This window comes from Hevea brasiliensis, chromosome 13 (assembly GCF_030052815.1).
Source record: "Hevea brasiliensis isolate MT/VB/25A 57/8 chromosome 13, ASM3005281v1, whole genome shotgun sequence".
NCBI classification, from domain to species: Eukaryota; Viridiplantae; Streptophyta; class Magnoliopsida; order Malpighiales; family Euphorbiaceae; genus Hevea; species Hevea brasiliensis.
The window spans coordinates 34107539-34130286 of NC_079505.1; the positions used below are offsets into that span (position 1 = coordinate 34107539).

Below are 22748 nucleotides of genomic sequence, written 5' to 3' on the forward strand. Positions count from 1 at the left end.
TGGTTAGCTTGTATAGGTTACTTGGGCATGGAAAAGTATAACTGTACTTGAACTGATTATTAAAGAAAATATGGAAATTAAATATCAAGAATGATTACAATAAAATACAAAGAAGCTCAAAATCATCAAGAAAATAATTAACAAAATGCATGAAAAAGTTAATATCATAAAATGTAATTAGCCCTTGACTAAACAATAAGTTAGTAATTATTCATTTCTTTTGAACACAATAAATTATTACTTTTATTTGCATATTATATTTTCTTGTGTTATTGGCACCACTAAGCTTTATGCTTAGCGCGTCGCTTTTGCAATGCATAGGTACTGAAGATTTGGACAGAGGGCCCAGTAGACCATAGATTGGGTAAGGCTGTTCACACTTCTGCATAGTGTCCGTGTCACCTCACAGGCTACAGTACATTGGTAGGACACTAGGTCCCATTTTGTATTTTGTGATTTTTGTAAGTTTTGTATTTAAACTTTTATTTTATCATGTATATTTGAAATCTATGTAATATAATTTTATATTAATGTAAGTATTTGTAACTTTGTGTTTATAAATAACATATGAGAATTTATTTATGATTTGAGCCTTATTATGATGTGAAATGAATGAATGACAAATGGAGGAATTGTTAAGAAATTGTTGTAAATTGATGTGATACAAATGGAGTTTGAGAATGATTGGAATTTATTGGAAGTGTTTTCTACAGGTTCCGAAGAACTGTTTTCTCCATTTTTAGCTGGCACTCTGTCGGATTTTCTATAAAATTTTCGGAGCTGCAAATTAATTTATAATTTCAATAAATGATCTAAATGAGATCAATTTCATAAATTTCACTTAATAACTATAATAAATAAATTAAGAACTGATATATATCAATGAGATAAGTTATAGTGTTTCAGTACACTGTGTGGCATATCTTGCTCGGCTACACTGTAGACGGGTAAGGGGTGTCACATTTAGTGGTATCAGAGCCGCTCGCGTGTCCTCTTAGGCAATGGTGGGGCAAACCTCAGCGAGGACGCTGAGTCCCGAAAGGGGGGAAGAAAGGTCCCTCAGGCAAAGCACGGAGATGGTCTTGGGTTCAAAAAGTAATGATATATAAAATGAGGGAACTAATCACTAGAGGCGCCGTTTGGTGGAATGGCCTGGAGAGTTGGAAGAACTCCAGGGTTAAGCGTGCTCGCTTGAGAGAAATCCTAGGATGGGTGACCTCCTGGGAAGTTCTCCATTCCACCTATGGGATAAAACCGTAAGGCTTATGGCCAAAGCGGACAATTCCTCTAGTGGTTGGAGCCTGATCGTTACAATAAGTTGATAGACCTGCCCCTACAGTTCAAAGGAGTAAAAGATCGGGTAGAGCAAAAACGACTAACATCTCACAGAAGATTGTTTCTGAGACAGTTGAAAGACCCAAAGTCAGGGTGGCACCACAGGTATGTGCTATGGAAGCTCAGGAGGAGCCAAACCCAGACACTGATGAGACTGTAACACCCTTACTGTAGCAATTCCGTACATTCTACTATTTCGGTGACCAGTGTCGGTTCGGACAGCTAGAACGTCTGGAAAGATATTTAGACTAAAATGAGGAGTCATAAATAGCTCAAATATTAATAAGAAAAATTTAGGAAAAATTTTAGAAATAAAATACAACCAAGTTAAATGAGCCAGTGCCCTAGCGATGAGTAACCCAGTGGAAAGTTGCGGTCTTCGCAACTAGAAGCCCTAAACCCGGGAGAACATTCATGAAAAAATTTTTGGAACCCCAAAGAAGAGTCATTGAAACAATTTTTGGAACCCCATAAAATGTTTAGAAAAATCTTTCAATCGGTACAGATAATTTTAGTCTGTTAAGCCAAACGTAGGGCATTTTGGTCATTTCATCTTTAGAGATGATTTTTGGTTGACTTGTCCAATTAAGTAAATAATTATTATGATCTAAAATATGAATAAATATTGCTAAAAATTGAATTGAAAATAAGTAGAGAAAAGAAGAAAAGAAAATGAAAGAAATTAGGAATTATGACATCATATGATGTCATTAAACACTCTCCACCCAATCACTATTTGACAAGCAAATTAAAAGGGATAAAAATGACATAAAAATGAAACAATTCCAATAGCCTTCTTCTTCTTATTCCCGCACCAAAGAAAAAAGAGAAAGAGAGAAGAGAGAAACCTCCATTGGAGCACACTTCAAGCTTGTGTTCTACCCCCAAAACCACCTCAAAACCCTAGCTTCCCTTCACAAAAACTTATCCTCACACCTAGAGCAAGACTTGGACAGCAAAAAGGAAGAGAAAAATTGGAGTTTTCAAGCCTTGGGAATTGGCTAAGTCAAGGTTAGTGCTACTTCTTCCATAAATCCATGAGTTTACCTTGTGTATATTATGAATTGAGTGTTAGTTTTGGAAGAAAGAAAATAAATTATGTAAGTATGAAAAACCTTCAATTTTGGCAGCCTAGGGTACTTTAGAGTTTCAATGATTCAAGTAAATTATAGTTGTGAATTGATGCAATTGAACATGAAATTGATGATTAGAACATTTGATAGCATGATGTTTGAATAAATTAGAATTTTGGAGTTAGGGTTTAGAGCAAACCTAGGGTTTGCTTATGTGTTGGTGAATGGAAGTTCTAATGGTCAATTAGTGACCATTTGGCTGTGTATGATGAGGAAATGAAGTGAATTATGGCTTTGGAATTGAGGTTATGTATGCTATCCAGTGTGCACTGCAGGTCAGGATGTGAGTCCAGCATGTTTGGTTAGCTGTAACTTGAGTTGTGTAGGTTCAATTGGTGCAAGGCTAATTGGACATGAAAGTAGACACATAATGGCACAACTTTGGTGAAGAAACCCTGCTCAGAAAACCAAACCAAGTTGACCTAAAAATTACCCTAATCCGGGTGACCAACATGCTGTCCCTGGAAAATGACCAAATAAATGGTGTTTGTTCAAATAGTCATAACTTAGGGTAGAAAAGTTTAATTGATATGAAATTTTACCAGTAGAAATCTGAGAAATAGACCTACAGCTTTCATAAAGAACACAAACTCAAATTCTGGACCTAACCAATTCAAATTGCTAGTCCAAGTTAGGACACCAAATCTGGCAGAACCAAATTACCCAGAAATTCTAGGTAGGGGTCACTCCGGCCAGTTTTGGTAAAATGACCATAGCTTGAACTAAAAAACTCCAAATGGAGTGATTCAAAAAGGGAATTAAAGAAGACACAATAAGGAACAACTTTGATGGAGAAAAGTTAGCCCAGTTTTCACTGTAAAATTGTCCAATGGAACAGTAAACTTAGGTAATGAAAACTGAAAATTTAGAAATGCATCTAGGGGACTTTAAATTGCAATTAGCAATTAATACTAGCAAATGTAAAACTCAAAATGTGGGATCTTGGTGTAATTAGAATTAACATATCCATTAAGTATGAAAAAGTCAACATTTTGGTTGACTAGTAAGGCGAATAGTAATCAAAATGATTAGCAAACTAAGATAAAGACCTAGAACTAATTCTAAGCTTAAATGCTTAGAATTGTATGACAAATGTGGACTATGCATCCTAGTCAAAATTGTTAAAGGGAAATTAAGGCCATAAATTTGAAATCCATGAAATGTTCATGGATTACTTGAAACATGAAAAATAAGTCACCTAATTGATGTGAATAGATAGTTAGGGCTTATATGCCCATCACAAATAGAATTCATAAAATATTAGTAACTCAACTTGAAATATAAAATTTGTAATTACATAAGTAGATTTTTGAATGTATAAATGAGAAAGGAAAAATGTTTTGAATTATATGGTACATGTGAACCATTGTTTAGAATTGTGATCAATATGAATAACATAATGAATGAATAAATGAACCATATTAATATATGAATGAGACATTAGTTCTCATTATTGTAGAAAGGAAAAGTACTTCGAGTATAATGGTATAAAAGGATAATTGATGTGAATTGTGATCATATACATGATCAAATGAATGTATAAATTATAATTGAAATTTATCATGAAATAATGAAGTCATAAAATACAATATATTAATATTTAATGATATTACGTGCCCTTGTATTGCCTAGACATCTGTGTCAGATTGGATAGTTTGGCATGCCAATAGGGTATTATTTTAGCAGTACTGTGAAAGGCTTTATGCCGATATTCATGGCTTTATGCCTGTATTCATGGCTTTTATGCCCGTATTAATGGCTTTTATGCCCAATTATGTGTGATCATGGCTTTTTAGCCATACTGACTGCATACGTGGTTGACGTTCTACGTCCCATTGGTATGACGGCCCGAGACACCGCGGTGTCCAGTGCCCATGACCCGTTATCCAGTTTAGTCAGCCTGTGGTAGGTTACTTGGGCAGTCTAATTTATTAAAATAAGTTATGAATATTAGCAATTAAAAATGCTAGAAAGTAAATAAAAGAGAAGAAGTTATGAAATAAATTAGATTAGCTCCAAAAATTTGTTCCTTAGAATGATTTAAAGTAAATTAAAGTAGTTCTAAAAATTTTAAATATTACGAAATGATTGTAAACAACTTAGAAAGTATCAAGGAAGTGATAAAAAGACTAGTAGAAGAATTATAACTTAAATAACATTACAAATGTAACTTTCATAAGAATATAAGTATAAGTATAAATTTTAGATTTATTTGTACATTATATAAATGATTATTGTAAACTTATGAAAGAAGTGATTCTAAAGAGCAACATAAATGATGAAAGATATATTGTATGGAAAATTTCATATGAGCCCAGTAAAATTCTTGAGCATAGAAAATATGCTCCAATTATTTTTACTTGTTATATTATTTACTTGCTATATTATTGCACCACTAAGCAGCAATGCTTAGCGCGACGGATTTTTTTCCTCGCGCAGGTACTGAAGTTAAAGCCCAGCGAACAGAGATTTTAAAGTTCTGATTTGCAGAGTGTTCAAGGTTGTCACCTCCTTAGCAATGCATGTAGATAGGGCCCATATAGATCATATTATGTATTTTGTACATTATAATTAGTTATTATTTGTAATGTAAACTATGAATTATATGTTGAAATATAGATTATGGAACTGTAATTAATTCTGTAAATCATGTAAATTAATGAAACTTGAGAATTTATATATATAAATTGTGCATGAATGGAAATGAATATGAAATTGAGATATATGAATGAGATGTAAATTACAAGAATTGAAAGTGAGATGAATATGATGAGCATGAATGATATTTTTATTGTAAAATATTATTGAAAATTTCAAGCAGGTAAATAGTGAAATACGTTAACTGATAACAAGATAGGGGAAACTCCGCTGGTTTCTCTGTCTAAAAATAATTGATATTAAATATAATGAGAACAAAATTTTTAAAAGAAATAAAATAAGATAAGTTAGGGTGCTCCGGCACCAAATGTAGCACGCCTTGCTCGGCTACACTGTATTCGGGTGAGGGGTGTTATATTTATTGGTATCAGAGTGCGATTTAGGTGTTTCTGGACCTAGATAGACTGCATATCATGCATTGCATTCATAAGAGTTGAGGTGACACTATTGCAGATCTGTATTTCCCATTTATTTTAGGTTAAGGTGTGAAATAAGAGAGTGAAGAGATAATGAGATAGCGAATGGAGATGAGAAGGAGGCTGTATTTAAGATGAAAAGGGATGAATAAAGAACTGTTTGAGGATAGGGTTAAGACTAAGGAGAAAGTGAAGTATGATAACATAGAAAGGTGTAGAAGTAAGGAGGTAGCAGTTCGTCGATTGGTTATGTCAGGTAAATTTCGAGGAAGAAATTTTTGTTAGAGGAGAAGAATTGTAATACCCTCACTGTAGCAATTCCATACATTCTACTGTTCCGGTGATCGGTGTCGGTTCGGATAGCTAGAATGTCTAAAAAAATATTTAGACTAAAGTGAGGAGCCATAAATAGCTCAAATATTAATAAGAAAAATTTAGAAAAAATTTTAGAAATAAAATACAATCAAGTTAAATGAGCCAGTGCCCTAGCGATGAGTAACCCAGTGGGAAGATGCGGTCTTCACAACTAGAAGCCCTAAACCCGGGAGAAAATTCATGAAATAATTTTGGGACCCAAGAGAAGAGTCATTGAGGTTTTTATGGCATTAGAATGCCAAGAAAATGCTTAGAAAAATTTTTCAATCGGTACAGACAATTTTAGTCTGTTAAGCCAAATGGAGGGCATTTTGGTCATTTCGTCTTTAGAGATGATTTTTGGCTGACTTGTCCAATTAAGTAAATAATTATTATGATCTAAAATATGAATAAATATTTCTAAAAATTGAATTGAAAATGAGTAGAGAAAAGAAGAAAAGAAAATGAAAGAAATTAGGAATTATGACATCATATGATGTCATTAAACACACTCCACCCAATCACTATTTGACAAGCAAATTAAAAGGGATAAAAATGAGATAAAAATGAAACAATTCCAGCAGCCTTCTTCTTCTTATTCCTGCACCAAAGAAAAAAGAGAAAGAGAGAAGAGAGAAACCTCCATTGGAGCACACTTCAAGCTTGTGTTCTATCCCCAAAACCACTTCAAAACCCTAGCTTCCCTTCACAAAAACTTCTCCTCACACCTAGAGCAAGACTTGGACAGCAAAAAGGAAGAGAAAAATTGGAGTTTTCAAGTCTTGGGAATTGGCTAAGTCAAGGTTAGTGCTACTTCTTCCATAAATCCATGAGTTTACCTTGTGTAGATTATGAATTGAGTGTTAGTTTTGGAAGAAAGAAAATAAATTATGTAAGTATGAAAATCCTTCAATTTTGGCAGCCTAGGATACTTTAGAGTTTCAATGATTCAAGCGAATTATAGTTGTGAATTGATTCAATTGAACATGAAATTGATGATTAGAACATTTGATAGCATGATGTTTGAGTAAATTAGAATTTTGGAGTTAGGGTTTAGAGCAAACCTAGGGTTTTCTTATGTGTTGGTGAATGGAAGTTCTAATGATCAATTAGTGACCATTTGGCTGTGTATGATGAGGAAGTGAAGTGAATTATAGCTTTGGAATTGAGTTTATGTATGCTGTCCAGTGTGCACTGCAGGTCAGGATGTGAGTCCAGTATGTTTGGATAGCTGTAACTTGAGTTGTGTAGGTTCAATTAGTGCAAGGCCAATTGGACATGAAACTAGACACATAATGGCACAACTTTGGTGAAGAAACCCTGCCCAGAAAACCAAACCAAGTTGACCTAAAAATTACCCTAATCCTGGTGACCAACATGCTGTCCTTGGAAAATGACCAAATGAATAGTGTTTGTTCAAATGGTCATAACTCAGTGTACAAAAGTTTAATTGATCTAAAATTTTACCAGTAGAAAGCTGAGGCATAGACCTACAACTTTCATGCAGAACACAAACTCCAATTCTGGACTTAACCAATTCAAGTTGCTAGTCCAATTTAGGGCACCAAATCTGGTAGAACCAAATTGCCCAGAAATTCTGGGTACAGGTCACTCCGGCCAGTTATGGTTAAATGACCATAACTTGAGCTAAAAAACTCCAAATGTAGTGATTTAAAAAGAGAATTAAAGAAGACACAATAAGGAACAACTTTGATGAAGAAAAGTTAGCCTAGTTTCCACTGTAAAATTGTCCAATGGAACAGAAAACTTAGGTAATCAAAACTGAAAATTTAAAAATGCATCTAGGGGACTTTAAATTGCAATTGGCAATTAATACTGGCAAATGTAAAACTCAAAATGTGGGATATTGGTGTAATTAGAATTAACATATCCATTAAGTATGAAAAAGTCAACATTTTGGTTGACTAGTAAGGCGAATAGTAATCAAAATGTTTAGCAAACTAAGATGAAGACCTAGAACCAATTCTAAGCTTAAATGCTTAGAATTGTAAGACAAATGTGGACTATGCATCCTAGTTAAAATTGTTAAAGGGAAATTAAGGCCATAAATTTGAAATCCATGAAATGTTCATGGATTACTTGAAACATGAAAAATAAGTCACCTAATTGATGTGAATAGATAGTTAGGGCTTATATGCCCATCACAAATAGAATTCATAAAATATTAGTAACTCAACTTGAAATATAAAATTTGTAATTACATAAGTAGATTTTTGAATGTATAAATGAGAAAGGAAAAATGTTTTGAATTATATGGTACATGTGAACCATTGTTTAGAATTGTGATCAATATGAATAACATAATGAATGAATAAATGAACCATATTAATGTATGAATGAGACATTAGTTCTCATTATTGTAGAAAGGAAAAGTACTTTGAGTACAATGGTATAAAAGGATAATTGATGTGAATTGTGATCATATAAATGATCAAATGAATGTATAAATTATAATTGAAATTTATCATGAAATAATGAAGTCATAAAATACAATATATTAATATTTAATGATATTATGTGCCCTTGTATTGCCTAGACATGTGTGTCAGATTGGATAGTTTGACATGCCAATAGGGTATTATTTTAGTAGTACTGTGAAAGGCTTTATGCCTGTATTCATGGCTTTTATGCCCGTATTAATGGCTTTTTTGCCCGATTATGTGTGATCATGGCTTTTTAGCCATACTGACTGTATACGTGGTTGACGTTCTACGTTCCATGGTATGACGGCCCGAGGCACCGCAGTGTCCAGTGCCGATGACCCGTTATCTAGTTTAGTCAGCCTGTCGTAGGTTACTTGGGCAGTCTAATTTATTAAAATAAGTTATGAATATTAGCAATTAAAAATGCTAGAAAGTAAATAAATGAGAAGAAGTTCTGAAATAAATTAGATTAGCTCCAAAAATTTGTTCCTTAGAATGATTTGAAGTAAATTAAACTAGTTCTAAAAATTTTAAATATTACAAAATGATTGTAAACAACTTAGAAAGTATCAAGGAAGTGATAAAAAGACTAGTAGAAGAGTTATAACTTAAATAACATTACAAATGTAACTTTCATAAGAATGTAAGTATATGTATAAATTTTAGATTTATTTGTACATTATATAAATGATTATTGTAAACTTATGAAAGAAGTGATTCTAGAGAGCAACATAAATGACGAAAGTTATATTGTATGGAAAATTTCATATGAACCCAGTAAAATTCTTTAGCATAGAAAATATGCTCCAATTATTTTTACTTTTTATATTATTTCCTTGTTATATTATTGCACCACTAAGCAGCAATGCTTAGCGCGACGGATTTTTTTCCTCGCGCAGGTACTGAAGTTAAAGCCCAGCGAATAGCAAACAGAGATTTTAGAGTTCTGATCTGCAGAGTGTTCAAAGTTGTCACCTCCTCAACAATGCATGTAGATAAGGCCCATATAGATCATATTATGTATTTTATACATTATAATTAGTTATTATTTGTAATGTAAACTATGAATTATATGTTGAAATATAGATTATGGAACTGTAATTAATTCTGTAAATCATGTAAATTAATGAAACTTGAGATTTTATATATATAAATTGTGCATGAATGGAAATGAATATGAAATTGAGATATATGAATTAGATGTGAATTACAAGAATTGAAAGTGAGATGAATATGATGAGCATGAATGATAATTTTATTGTAAAATATTATTAAAAATTTCAAGCAGGTAAATAGTGAAATACGTCAACTGATAATAAAATAGGGGAAACTCCGCTGGTTTCTCCGTCTAAAAATAATTGATATTAAATATAATGAGAACAAAATTTTTAAAAGAAATAAAGTAAGATAAGTTAGGGTGCTCCGGCACCGAATGTAGCACGCCTTGCTCGGCTACACTGTAGTCGGGCAAGGGGTGTTACAGAGGCGATACATGGAAGTGAAGAAATAAGGAGGTCACAACTCCACAATTACTTAAGTCAGGTAAATTTCGAGGACGAAATTTAAATTAGAGGTGAAGAGTTGTAACACCCTCACTATATCCATTCCGTACATTCTACTGTTTCGGTGACCGGTGTAGGTCCAGACAGCTAGAACGTCTAGAAAAAATATTTAAACTAAAGTGAAGAACCATAATTAACTCAAATACTAACAAGAAAAATGTAGGAAAAATTTTAGAAATAAAATATAACCAAGTTCTGCTTTATCCTTAGAATACACCAAGATGTCATCATTGAAGACCACTACGAACCGATCTAAGTATAGATGGAAGATACGGTTCATCAGATCCATGAATGCTGCTGGAGCATTTGTTAACCCAAATGGCATCACCAGGAATTTATAATGCCCATACCTGTTCTAAATGCAGTCTTAGGCACATCTGCATCCTTAACCCTTAGCTGATGATACCCTGATATGAGATCAATCTTAGAAAACACACCGGCTCCCTTCAACTGATCAAATAGATCGTCAATTCTAGGCAACGGATACTAGTTCTTCACTGTTACTCTGTTTAAGTGCCGGTAGTCAACACATAACCTCAGTGTCCCATCTTTCTTCTTAACAAACAGTACCGGAGCTCCCCACAGTGACACACTGGGGTGTAGAACCCCTTGTCTAGTAATTCTTGTAGCTGGATTTAGGTATTTGAATTTAATAGTACTTGAATTACTGCCCGTGTAGCCTATATACTGACCAGACTGGATAAATGGATATACTGGCACTGGGTACCTAGTACCTCGGGCTGTCACACCATCGGTCACAAAGTGTCTCCTGGTGTGCAAATAGCATGGCTAAAAAGACATATAGTCAATCTGGCGATCAGCCAAAAATAAATACACAATATGTATAGCCGTAGGCTATTAAAGTCACAGTGCGGCATAATAAGCCGTAAAAACACAGTATGGCATAGAGCCATTTACAGAACAGCTATCAGAATCCTATTGGCATGCCAACCTATCCATACTAGTCAACTAGACAAACTAGGGCACATTACTAATTAATTGTTTAATTCTTCAATTTTTGGAGTTTACTAACTATTATATAATTCACAAGTCAATGCATAAGTTGACCTTTTTAGGTAATATGGATAAGTTGTTTCTAGCATCAATATATCACAATTGATATCTCAATATGCTGCCAATATAGTGCAATTTACCATTTTCACAAGTTAGCATTCATTGCCAAAATGCTTCAAGCATCATTGTATGCAAAATGTCAAATTCTCAATTTTTGTGTGCTAGATTGGTCTAGCTTAAAGTCCTATTTCCCTTGGTTTTTAGCTTCTGGTCAAAGAAGCAAAATTGTAGCTCTATGTCTTATTGCACGCGGGGCAAAATTTCAGGTCATTCTGAGTTGTATAGACCAAGATATGGTCAATTTACTAAAGCTGGACAGATTGCACCTTTAGTGCAAAATTTGGTCAATTTTAGGTCAGTTTTGGTTCGGCAGTTTTTGTACCCGAATTTGTGCAAGCCATTTGACTTGGTTTTGGCCATTTTTGGGCTTTGGTGTCTTCATAAGAATTGTAGATCTATCTCTAAACTAACCATGGTAAACATTTCAGGTCAATTGGACCTGTTTTGAGTGAGTTATGGTCATCCAAAGGACTACTGTTCATATGGTCAAAAATCTGGGTTGCAAGGTTGCTAATCCGGATTTGGTCATTTTTAAGGTCAGTTTCTAGGCAGAATTTTGGCAACATTTCTACATGAAAGTTGGCCTATTCGGTGTCTATTTTCACCCCTTATTGGCCTCATACCAATTGGGTTCATAGTTTGGCACTTATGGCCTAATTTATGTACTGCCTTCACACACAACCTGCACAAAGCACATACACTTCCAATTTGATATTCCTTCTCCTCCTCATTTCTTCAATATTCAATCAATAACACTTCCATATATATATTGTACACAATTCCAGCAATAATTTTGGGCAGAATATTCAAGTGCTCAATGCACACAAGTCACGATTAATTCAACATTCACTTCCACCAAAATTTAACACATCTCAATGTCAATATTACACATACACTTCAACATAATCATACTTCAATATCACTTACACTTGCTGCCCACAATTTAACCTTAGCATATTTCATTAATAACTACATGTTCACACACAAATTCATGCTATTAGGGGCTGCCAAATATGGCAGTTTGCTCAAGGCATCTAAGTTCCATTTCACACCCTTAATTCAAACACTACATGCATATACTTAGATACAAACTTACTACAACTTTCATTTAAATTAATCAACCTTCATTTCCATTCATTAGAAGTAAAAATAACTAAAGCTCAACAAAGGTTCATGGCTGCCAAAAATGGACAAGTCCATTTCTCACTATTTCTTTCATTTCTCTTCACCAAAATACTCACCTTAACCTAAACACAAGGTTTACTAAAGCAAGGGAGAGGTTTTGGACACTTACCACTTTTGAAGCTTATCAAAACTTCACCAAATCTTGCTTTTCTTGCTGCCAATATCTTCCCCAAGGTGAGTAGGCAAGCTTTAATGAAGGAAAGAAGTGGAAAGGATGGCTTGATCATGCACCCATGGAGGTTGCATGTGGGGTGGCCATGGTGATTTCCATGGTGGAATTCATTGCGGTAAAGTAAAATGGGATGATGAAGAAGATAATGGTGAGTGCTATCTGCTGTCCCAAGGCTGTGATAAAGGTCCCAATATTCAAGTTAGTGGAGCACTAAGCTCATTTTAATATTTAATTAGTTAAAGTTTCCTTATTTGCTCATTTTGCACCATTCTTTTACTATTTACATATTGTATCCCATTTTAATTTTTTTCATGACATTTCCTAAGTGCAATATCATTTATTCTTAATGGACATTGAGGTCAAAAGGCAACACTAGGTGTCAAATGACCAAAATACCCCACTTTGGGTTATATTCCTGATTTTTCGGTAACACCGATTTTTGTCTGTTTCTCGATTTTTCATTTTTCTTTGTTCTAATTTATTAATTTTTCTTTGATATTTCTAGTGTCAATGACATTTCAATAAACATTTATTTATGTCTCAAAATTAGATTCAAAGGGTTCCCCGTGGTCTTGGGGTCGGCAACGGCCTTCCTAGTGATCACCCATCATTGCGGTCTTACTGCTTAACTTAGCTTCGTTTTCTCTCTTTCATTTTTGTTTGATTTTTCTTGTATTTTCTTTTTATTTATTTCATCATTATATGTCTGTTCACCATCACCAAAGTGTAGTTCCAGACATCCTGACTTGCCTGGACTGTTATTTGACCACTGGAGCAACAGAACGTACAGAACACGTGCAATGGGGATGTTACAACTCTTCCCCTCTAAATAAAAATTTCGTCCTCGAAATTTACCTGATGTGAAGAGCTGAGGGAACTATTGTCTCATTGTCTCCTCGCTCTCCCATGTTGCCTCTTCCGTGTTGTGGTGTCTCCATAGGATTTTCACTAGTGGAATTGTCTTATTTCTGAGCTCTTTTACCTCTCGTGCCAAGATTTTAATTGGTTCTTCTTCATATGTCAAGTTAGGTTGTACTACAATTTCTTCTGCTGAGATGACATGTGAAGGATCTGATCTGTATCTTCTGAGCATCGAGACATGGAACACATTATGTATCTTGTCCAGCTCAGGTGGTAAGGCTAATCTGTAGGCTACTGGTCCCACACGTTCAATAACTTCATATGGGCCAATAAACCTAGGGCTTAATTTTCCCTTTTTCCCAAATCTCAACACTTTCTTCTACGGTGATACTCTGAGAAATACTTTCTCGCCAACTTCATACTCAATGTCCTTTCTTTTCCAGTCAGCATAAGATTTACATGGCCCGAGGCAACTTTCAAATTGGCCTTTATCAGTTCACCTTTTCCTCTGTCTGCTTTATCAGTGTCCGCCCCACTAGCTTATCTTCACCCAACTCAGTCCAACATACAGGTGTTCTGCATTTTCTCCCATACAGTGCTTCATAGGGTACTATTTGTATGCTAGCTTGATAGCTATTATTATATGCAAATTCTGCTAGTGGAAGGTATCTGTCCCAACTTCCCTCAAACTCAATAACACAACTTCTCAGCATATCCTCGAGGACCTATCACATATGTTCGGTTATTATTATCATTATCAATTCAATTATTGTTTACAATAACTCAATGAGTTTCAAAATTTACCTGGATTATTCTTTCTGACTGTCCATCCGTCTGAGGATGAAAAGCCCTACTAAAATGGAGTTGTGTGCCCAAGGATTCTTGTAATTTCTTCCAAAATCTAGATGTAAACCTCGGGTCTCTATCAGATATAATGGAAAGTGGAATTCCATGTAGTCTAACTATCTCATTGATGTACAATTCTGCTAGCTTTTCCAGTGAGTAGTCAGTTCTAACTGGCAGAAAATGTGCTGATTTGGTTAACCTATCCACAATCACCCATACTGTATCATGCTTCTTCTGAGTGAGAGGTTGACCACTGACAAAGTCCATAGTGACTCGGTCCCATTTCCATTCAGGTATGTTTATGGGCTGTAACAAACCTGATGGAACTTGATGTTCTACTTTGACTTGCTGACATGTCAAGCATTTAGTTACATAGTCAACTATGTCCTTCTTCATACTTGGCCACCAGTATCGGAGTTTCAGGTCATGGTACATTTTTGTGCTTCCTGGGTGCATAGCATACACACTGTTATGTGCTTCTTTTAGAATACTAGTTTTCAATTCTTTATCATCTGGAACACACACTCTTTCTTTATAGTATAGGCACCCATTTTCTTTCACTTCATATTCAGTTTCCTTCCCCTCAGTGATTTTTCCCATAACAGCCATTAATTTCCCATCTGTTTTCTGCCCATCCTGTATCTGTTGTAACAGATTCGGCTTCACTTACAACTCAGCTAAAATAACTCCATCATGAGTTAAGGATAGTTGGGCATTCAGAGATCTTAATGCTACAATAGATTTTCTGCTTAAAGCATCAGCGACTACATTTGCCTTCCCAGGGTGGTAGTCAATCACACAATCATAATCTTTCAGGAATTCAATCCATCGCCTCTGTCTCAAATTAAGTTCTTTTTGGGTTGGCAGATACTTCAGACTCTTATGATCTGTGTATATGTAGCATTTTTCTCCATACAAGTAATGCCTCCATATCTTCAATGCGAAGATAATTGCAGCTAACTCCAAATCATGAGTAGGGTAATTCTTTTCATGTGGCCTTAACTGCCTGGAAGCATATGCGACCACTTTCCCTTCTTGCATGAGTACACACCATAACCCATTGTGGGAAGCATCACTGTAGACTACAAAGTCTTTTCCAGACATTGGCTGCGTTAACACTGGTGCCTCTGTCAACATAGCCTTCAGCCTCTCAAAATTGGCTTGACACTTGTCATTCCAGTTAAATTTCATATTCTTGAGTAATAATTTGGTCATTGGAGCAGCTATCAGGGAAAATCCCTTTACAAATCTTCTATAATATCCAGCTAACCCCAAGAAACTTCTGATCTCAGTTGTATTTCTGGGAGGCTTCCATTCCATCACTGCTTTAATCTTCTTGGGATCCACTCTAATCCCTTCAGCTGATACTACATGTCCAAGGAATGCAATCTCATTCAACCAGAACTCACACTTGGACAATTTAGCATACAATTTCTTCTCTTTTAGAGTCTGCAGAACAATTCTCAAATGCTCATCATGTTCTGCTTTATCCTTGGAATACAATAGGATGTCATCAATGAAGACCACTATGAACCGATTTAAGTATGGATGGAAGATACGTTTCATAAGGTCCATGAATGCTGCTGGAGCATTTGTTAACCCAAATGGCATCACCAGGAATTCATAATGCCCATACCGGGTTCTAAATGCAGTCTTAGGCATATCTGCATCCTTAATCCTTAGCTGATGATACCCTGATCTGAGATCAATCTTAGAAAACACACCGGCTCCCTTCAACTGATCAAACAGATCGTCAATTCTAGGCAATGGATACTTGTTCTTCACTGTTACTCTATTTAACTGCCGGTAGTCAACACATAACCTCAGTGTCCCATCTTTCTTCTTTACAAATAGTATCAGAGCTCCCCAAGGTGACACACTGGGGCGTATGAACCCCTTGTCTAGTAATTCTTGCAGCTGGATTTTTAACTCTTTCAATTCAGCAGGTGCCATCCTATACGGAGCAATTGAAATTGAGCCGCACTGCATAATCTCAATAGCAAATTCAACTTTCCTTTACGGTGGCAAACTAGGCAATTCCTCAGAAATACCTCGGAGAAATCCTCATCAGGTATGTCAGACAAGTCAAGTTTACCCTGCCTAGTGTCAACCACATGTGCCAGATAGGCTTCACACCCTTTTCTCAGCCATCTCCTTGCAACTGTAGCTGAGATGAAATTGGACAAGAAATCTGTCCTTTCACCCACTACTATTATTTCTTCGTTCTCAGCAGTTTTCAGAGAGATTCTCTTCAATTTACAATCTACTATTTCTTGATGATGGGATAACCAGTCCATTCCCAAAATCACATCAAACTCATGGAAAGGCAATTCGATTAAGTCTGCTGAGAACTCTTTCCCTTGAATCTTCAATGGACAACCCTTATACACCTTGTTTACTACCACACTGTAGCCTAGCGGATTTGTGACCAGGATGTCTTGGTCACTTTCCTCCACTGGTATTCCCTTTTCTATGGGCAGCTTGATACAAATATATGAATGAGTAGATCCAGGATCCACTAATGCATGCACAGAAGTATTATAAAGGAGGAACGTACCCTTGATAACATCTGGAGCATCCTGTTCCTCCTGTGCCCTTATAGCATAGGCTTTGGCTGGTTTTCTGCCTTCTGCTCTCTCCATAGACTCTGACACAGGTTTCTATGAAGTACCGGCTGCCTCAGCCTTACCCGGCCTTCTACCCCTTGGAGCTGGAGGGGCAGGCCTATCAGTTGATACCGGAGTGGATGTAACAGTTCTGCGTGGATAATCTCAGACTAGGTGGTCTGTAGATCCACACCGTAAACAAGCACCTATCATCCTCCAGCATTCACCCTTATGCCATTTTTGGCAATGTGGGCAAGCAACAAATACTGTTGGGGCTGGTCCCTTGTACCCTGTTCCTGGAGAGCTAGCCATTGAAGGGTGGACTGGCCCCTCCTTGGTGCAAACTGAGATTTGGGCCTCTGTGATTGACCCTGACTTGGTGCTCTACTAAAACTCTGAGTAGGCGAACCTCTGAATTTCTTACTAGGGGTAGAAGATGTACCGGTCTGACCCTGACCTCTTTTCTGTTGTCTGTCCCTTCTATTCTGCTCATTCATTCTAACTTTTTCAACCTTCAGTGCAGCTTCCACTAACTTGGCAAACTCTGTAATCCCCAAGGCTATAATCATTACTTTAATGTTATCATTGAGTCCTTCCTCAAATCTCTTGCATCTCTCTGCCTCATTAGGGACTATTTCCCTCCCATAGCGGCTCAGTCTGATAAATTCTCTTTCATATTCAGCCACTATCAGCTGTCTCTAGCGTAGGGTAATAAACTCCTTTCTCTTCTCTTCCAAGTATACACTGCCCACATACTTCTTTCTGAAATCAGTGAGAAAGAAATCCCAAGTTATCTGTTCTGGTGGCACCTCACTAGTTACTGTATCCCACCACTGGTATGCATCATCCTGCAGTAGTTGTAACACCCTCCCGGTAGCAACTCCGTACATTCTACTGTTCCAGTGACCAGTGTCGGTCCAGATAGCTAGAACGTCCGGAAAAATATTTAAACTAAAGTGAGGAACCATAATTAACTCAAATATTAATAAGAAAAATTTAGAAAAAAATTTAGAAATAAAATACAACCAAGTTAAATGAGCCGGTGCCCAAGCGATGGGTAACCCAGAGGAAAGTTGCGGTTCTCACTAGGGGCCCTACACCTGGGGAAAAATTCATAAAATAATTTTTGAGACTCCAGAGAAGGATCATTGAGGTTCCTATGACATTAGAATGCCAAGAAAATATTTAGAAAAATTTTTCAATCGGTACAGACAATTTTGACCCGTTAAGCCAAACGGAGGGCATTTTGGTCATTTCGCCTTCAGAGGCGATTTTTGGCCGACTTGTCCAGTTAAATAAATAATTATTATGATCTAAAATATGAATAAATATTGCTAAAAATTAAATTGAAATTTGGTAGAAAAGAAAAAAAAAGAAAAATAAAGGAAATTAGGGATAATGACATCACATGATGTCATGTACTTACTCCCAACCAATCAAGTTTCAACAAGCTATTAAACACCACTTAAAAGAAGATAAAAACGAAGGAAATAATTAAAACCTATCAGCCATCTTCTCCCATTAAACCAGCCGCACCACATAGCCAAGAAAGTCCTCCATTTTTCCTTCTTCATTCTAGCTTGAATATCTCTCTAATCTTACCCTAAAACCCTTAGGTCCCTTCACTAAAATTGGTCACCCAACCTTGCTAGAGTGTTTGGCAGCCTAGAAAAAGAAAGAAAGTGAAGTTCAAGCTTGGGAAAATTCTGCCCTACTAAGGTTAGTGCCTATTTGTACATATATCTCTCTTATTCCATGTTAGAGACTTAAAATGAGTAAGAATTTGTAAATTAAATGAATAAAATTTATGTGTATGTACACCATGGATTTCGGCAGCCCTAAGGAAGGGATGAGATTGATTGTTTTTTATAGACTTAGAGTGGACTAGAGATCATGTTTAAAGTATATATAGATGTGGATAATGAATTAGTGAGTTAACTAAGGTATCTTGTGTAAATTTGAAATGGGAATTAGGGTTTTGGAGAGAAACTTAGACTTTGCTTATGTAATGGTGAAAGAACATTCTAATGGTCAATTAGTGACCATTTGAGGTAAGTTGACCATAATTTGGAGTGAAGTATAGTATTACAAACTGATTGGGTGTGCTGCCTAGTAGAGCAGCAGGTGAGGCTGTGCGTCCAGCCTGTTTGGACTGCCATAACTTTGGCTGTGTAGGTTCAATTGGTGTTTTGCCAATTGGACATGAAACTAGACACATAATGGCACAATTTTGGTGAAGAAATCATGTCCAAAAGACCAAAGCAAGTGGACCAAAAACTTGCCCCAATCCGGATGTCCTGCAACCAGATTCTGCAGAATGACCAAATGAACAGTGATTGTTCATTTGGCCATAACTCATTGTAGAATGGCCCAATTGACCTGAACTTTTTACAGCAACAAGTTAAGATATATACCAACAACTTTCATGAAGAAACCTACCCCAAATTATGACCAGAACCTATCCAACAAGGCAGTTGCAGTCACTGTTCACTGCACTGTAGATATGGTCAGTTCTGCAATTTTCCAATCCGGCCAGTTGTGGTTTTTGGACCATAACTTGACATACAAAACTCCAAATGGAGTGATTCAAAAAAATAGATTCAACTAGACAAAATAAGGAACAACTTTCATGTTTATCATTTTCTCAAATTCCTACTGTAACAGTAACTAATGGAACAGTAAAGTTAGAGTATAAAAACTGAAAATTCTGCTCCCTTAGTTTTAAGCTTAGAAATGGTATTGGTGATTAATGCCAACAAGTTTTGAATGCAAAATGTGGTATGTTGGGAGTGTTAAAACCAATGTACCTATTTTCTATGCAAAAGTCAACATTTTTGTTGACCAATGAGGTGAATAGTAACTCCAAAACTTGAAAATCAAAAATTACAAAATTCAAAAGTATCAAATGCCCTAGTATACCTAACAAGATTGGTTTGGATAGTTTGGCATGCCAATAGGGTTCAGTTAGCAGTACTGCACATGGAATTATGCCATTCTGTGATTTTATGGCTTTTAGCCATTCTGACATTATGTTGATACTTGGCCTTGTGCCTGATGTTATTACAGCTTATTAGCTGATCTGTTGCACACCGGGAGACACATATGTGACTGATGGTGTGACGGCCTGAGGTGCTTGATACCTAGTGCCAGTTTACCCGTTTATCCAGTCCAGTCATCTAGTGTAGGTTACTTGGGCAACCAAAAATGAAAGTGGATAAATTTAACGAAATAATGAATATAACAAGTACAAAAGAAGTAAGACCTCGATGCATGCACTGCATATTTATTTCTGTTATTTCTTTTTATTATATTATTGGCACCACTAAGCATTATTGCTTAGCGCGTTGCTTTTGCCACGCGTAGGTTCTGGAGATACTGACCGAGAGCCCAGTAGACCACAGACTAGGTGAGACCTCCTGCAGCTCTGCATAGTGTCCGTGTCACCTCACCATCTGCAGTGCATTGGTAGGACACTAGGTTTCGTTTTAGTATTTTGTAATTAACCTTTATTTCCTTTTGTATAATTGAAACTTGTTATGGAAAGTCAATCATTATATTATTTCTGTGTATATTCTGTATTATGTATTCATATTTAGGATTTCTTATTTAGGATTTCTTCCTAATTAGTATAACACAATTATAGGAATCAATTGTATATAAATACCCATGTACAAATTAATTGAAATATATGAGAATCATCTCTTTCTACATGGTATCAGAGCAGGTCATCTATCTAGGGTGATTATTTGTTCTCACCACCCAGCTCAGGAGAGACCTTGGCCGCCGACCGGCCGTTTCGTCTCCGATCAACATTGCCAGCATCGCCTCAATCCCCTCATTCCACCACTGTGTCTTTGTTGCACGATCCGATTACACCATTAAAGGACTTCTGAGGTTTGGCTCTCAGATCCTATTTCGGTATTTTCTTGATTTGTGATTTTGGATTATTTTGTTGCTGTCAGCACTTTGCATTAGCGTTTCGGTTAGTTTTCTTTGTCTCAACAAATGGCAGACAATAAGAATGTTATTTCTGATGTGATTCCGATGATGACTAAGATCACGGAACACAAACTTAATGGTTCGAATTATCTGGAGTGGAGTAAGACTGTTAGGGTCTATTTGCGTAGCATTGATAAGGATGATCACCTTACTAAAGATCCACCTACTGATGATACACAACAAACTTGGCTAAGGGAGGATGCTCGGTTGTTTTTGCAGCTTCGGAACTCGATTCACAGTGAGGTAATTAGTTTAATTAATCACTGTGAATTTGTTAAGGAATTGATGGATTACTTAGATTTTCTGTATTCTGGTAAAGGGAATATCTCCCGTATTTATGATGTTTGTAAGGCATTCTACCGTGCTGAGAAAGAGAATAAGTCTCTCACGGCTTATTTTATGGATTTTAAACGGGTATATGAGGAACTTAATGTATTGTTGCCTTTTAGTTCTGATGTGAAAGTTCAAAGAGGCCCAACGGGAGCAACTGGCTGTTATGAGTTTTCTTGCAGGCCTTCCTTCAGAGTATGAGACTGCTAAATCTCAGATTCTTTCCAGTTCTGAGATTTCCTCTTTGCATGAAATATTCACATGGGTCCTTCGTATAGAGAGTACCCAATCTTCACAGCCTGCCAGTAGTGCTCTTATTAGCCGTAATCCAAATGGACAACAGGGTAATAGAAGAGGAAGTAGAGGAGGAATTACAGCAATGTATAATCAGCATAATGGAGAGGCTAGTTCTAATCAGGACTCAAGAGGAGTCATTTGTTATTATTGTCATGAGCCTGGACATACAAAATATAATTGTCCGCAACTTCAGAGGAAAAATCAGCGATCACAGATGGCAAATATGGCAGCAGAGGATTCTACAATATCTTCCTCTGAGAAAACTGTTTTGGTATCCGCAGAGGATTTTGCATAGTTTTCCCAGTATCAGGCATCTCTAAAGCCTACCAGTTCCCCTATCACTGCGATCGCTGAGTCAGGTAAATCCACTACATGCCTTGTGTCTTCCTCATCCAAATGGGTTATTGATTCTGGTGCAACAGATCACATGACAGGTAATTCTAGTCTTCTATCTGCTTTTCAGTCTAATCCCACTTCCTCTACTGTTACTTTAGCTGATGGTTCTACTTCTTGTGTCATGGGTTCTGGAACTGCGAATCCGACTTCGTCAATTTCTTTGTCATCTGTTTTGTGTCTACCAAATTTCTCTTTTAATCTACTTTCTGTTAGTAAACTTACTCGTACCTTAAATTGTTCTATTTCTTTTTTTTCTGATCAGTGTTTTTTTCAGGATCTTACGACGAAGCAGATTATTGGTAGAGGACGTGAGTCAGGTGGTCTCTACATTCTGGAAAATCATGTACCGCGATCGCTTGTTTGCTCCAGTACCTTAACACCTCTTGAAGCTCATTGTAGATTGGGTCATCCTTCTTTGTCTACCATGAAGAAGTTGTGTCCTCAGTTTCAGTCTTTATCAGTACTAGAATGTGAGTCGTGTCAGTTTGCAAAACATCATCGTTTGCCTTCTGTGTCTAGAGTCAATAAACGGGCTTCATCCCCTTTTGAGTTAGTTCATTCTGATGTTTGGGGTCCTTGTTCTGTTACTTCTAAAATTGGATTTCGTTATTTTGTTACTTTTGTTGATGATTACTCTCGTGTTACCTAGTTATATTTAATGAAGAATCGTTCTGAGTTGTTTTCTATCTTTTGTGCCTTTTGTAATGAAATCAAAACTCAATTTAATATTTCTGTGCGCATATTAAGAAGTGACAATGCTAAAGAATATTTTTCAGCACAATTTCAGTCTTATATGACACAAAATGGCATTTTTCATCAGTCTTCCTGTGTGGATACCCCATCCCAAAATGGCGTGGCCGAAAGAAAAAATCGGCATCTTCTTGAGGTAACTCGTGCTCTTCTTTTTCAGATGAAAGTTCCTAAACACTTTTGGGCGGATGCGCTTTCTACGGCATGTTTTTGATCAATCGTATGCCTTCTTACATCCTTAATGGGGATATTCCTTATACTGCTTTGTTC

The 22748-nt window shown here is 36.3% G+C and overlaps 1 long non-coding RNA gene across 1 annotated transcript; it reads left to right on the forward strand.

The window, feature by feature from the left end:
• Positions 1-21615: 21615 nt before the first annotated feature.
• LOC131171872 (uncharacterized) lies at positions 21616-22414 on the forward strand. Its single transcript, XR_009142518.1, has 2 exons — positions 21616-21766; positions 22003-22414. It is a non-coding gene; the product is annotated as an uncharacterized LOC131171872 (long non-coding RNA).
• Positions 22415-22748: the final 334 nt, after the last annotated feature.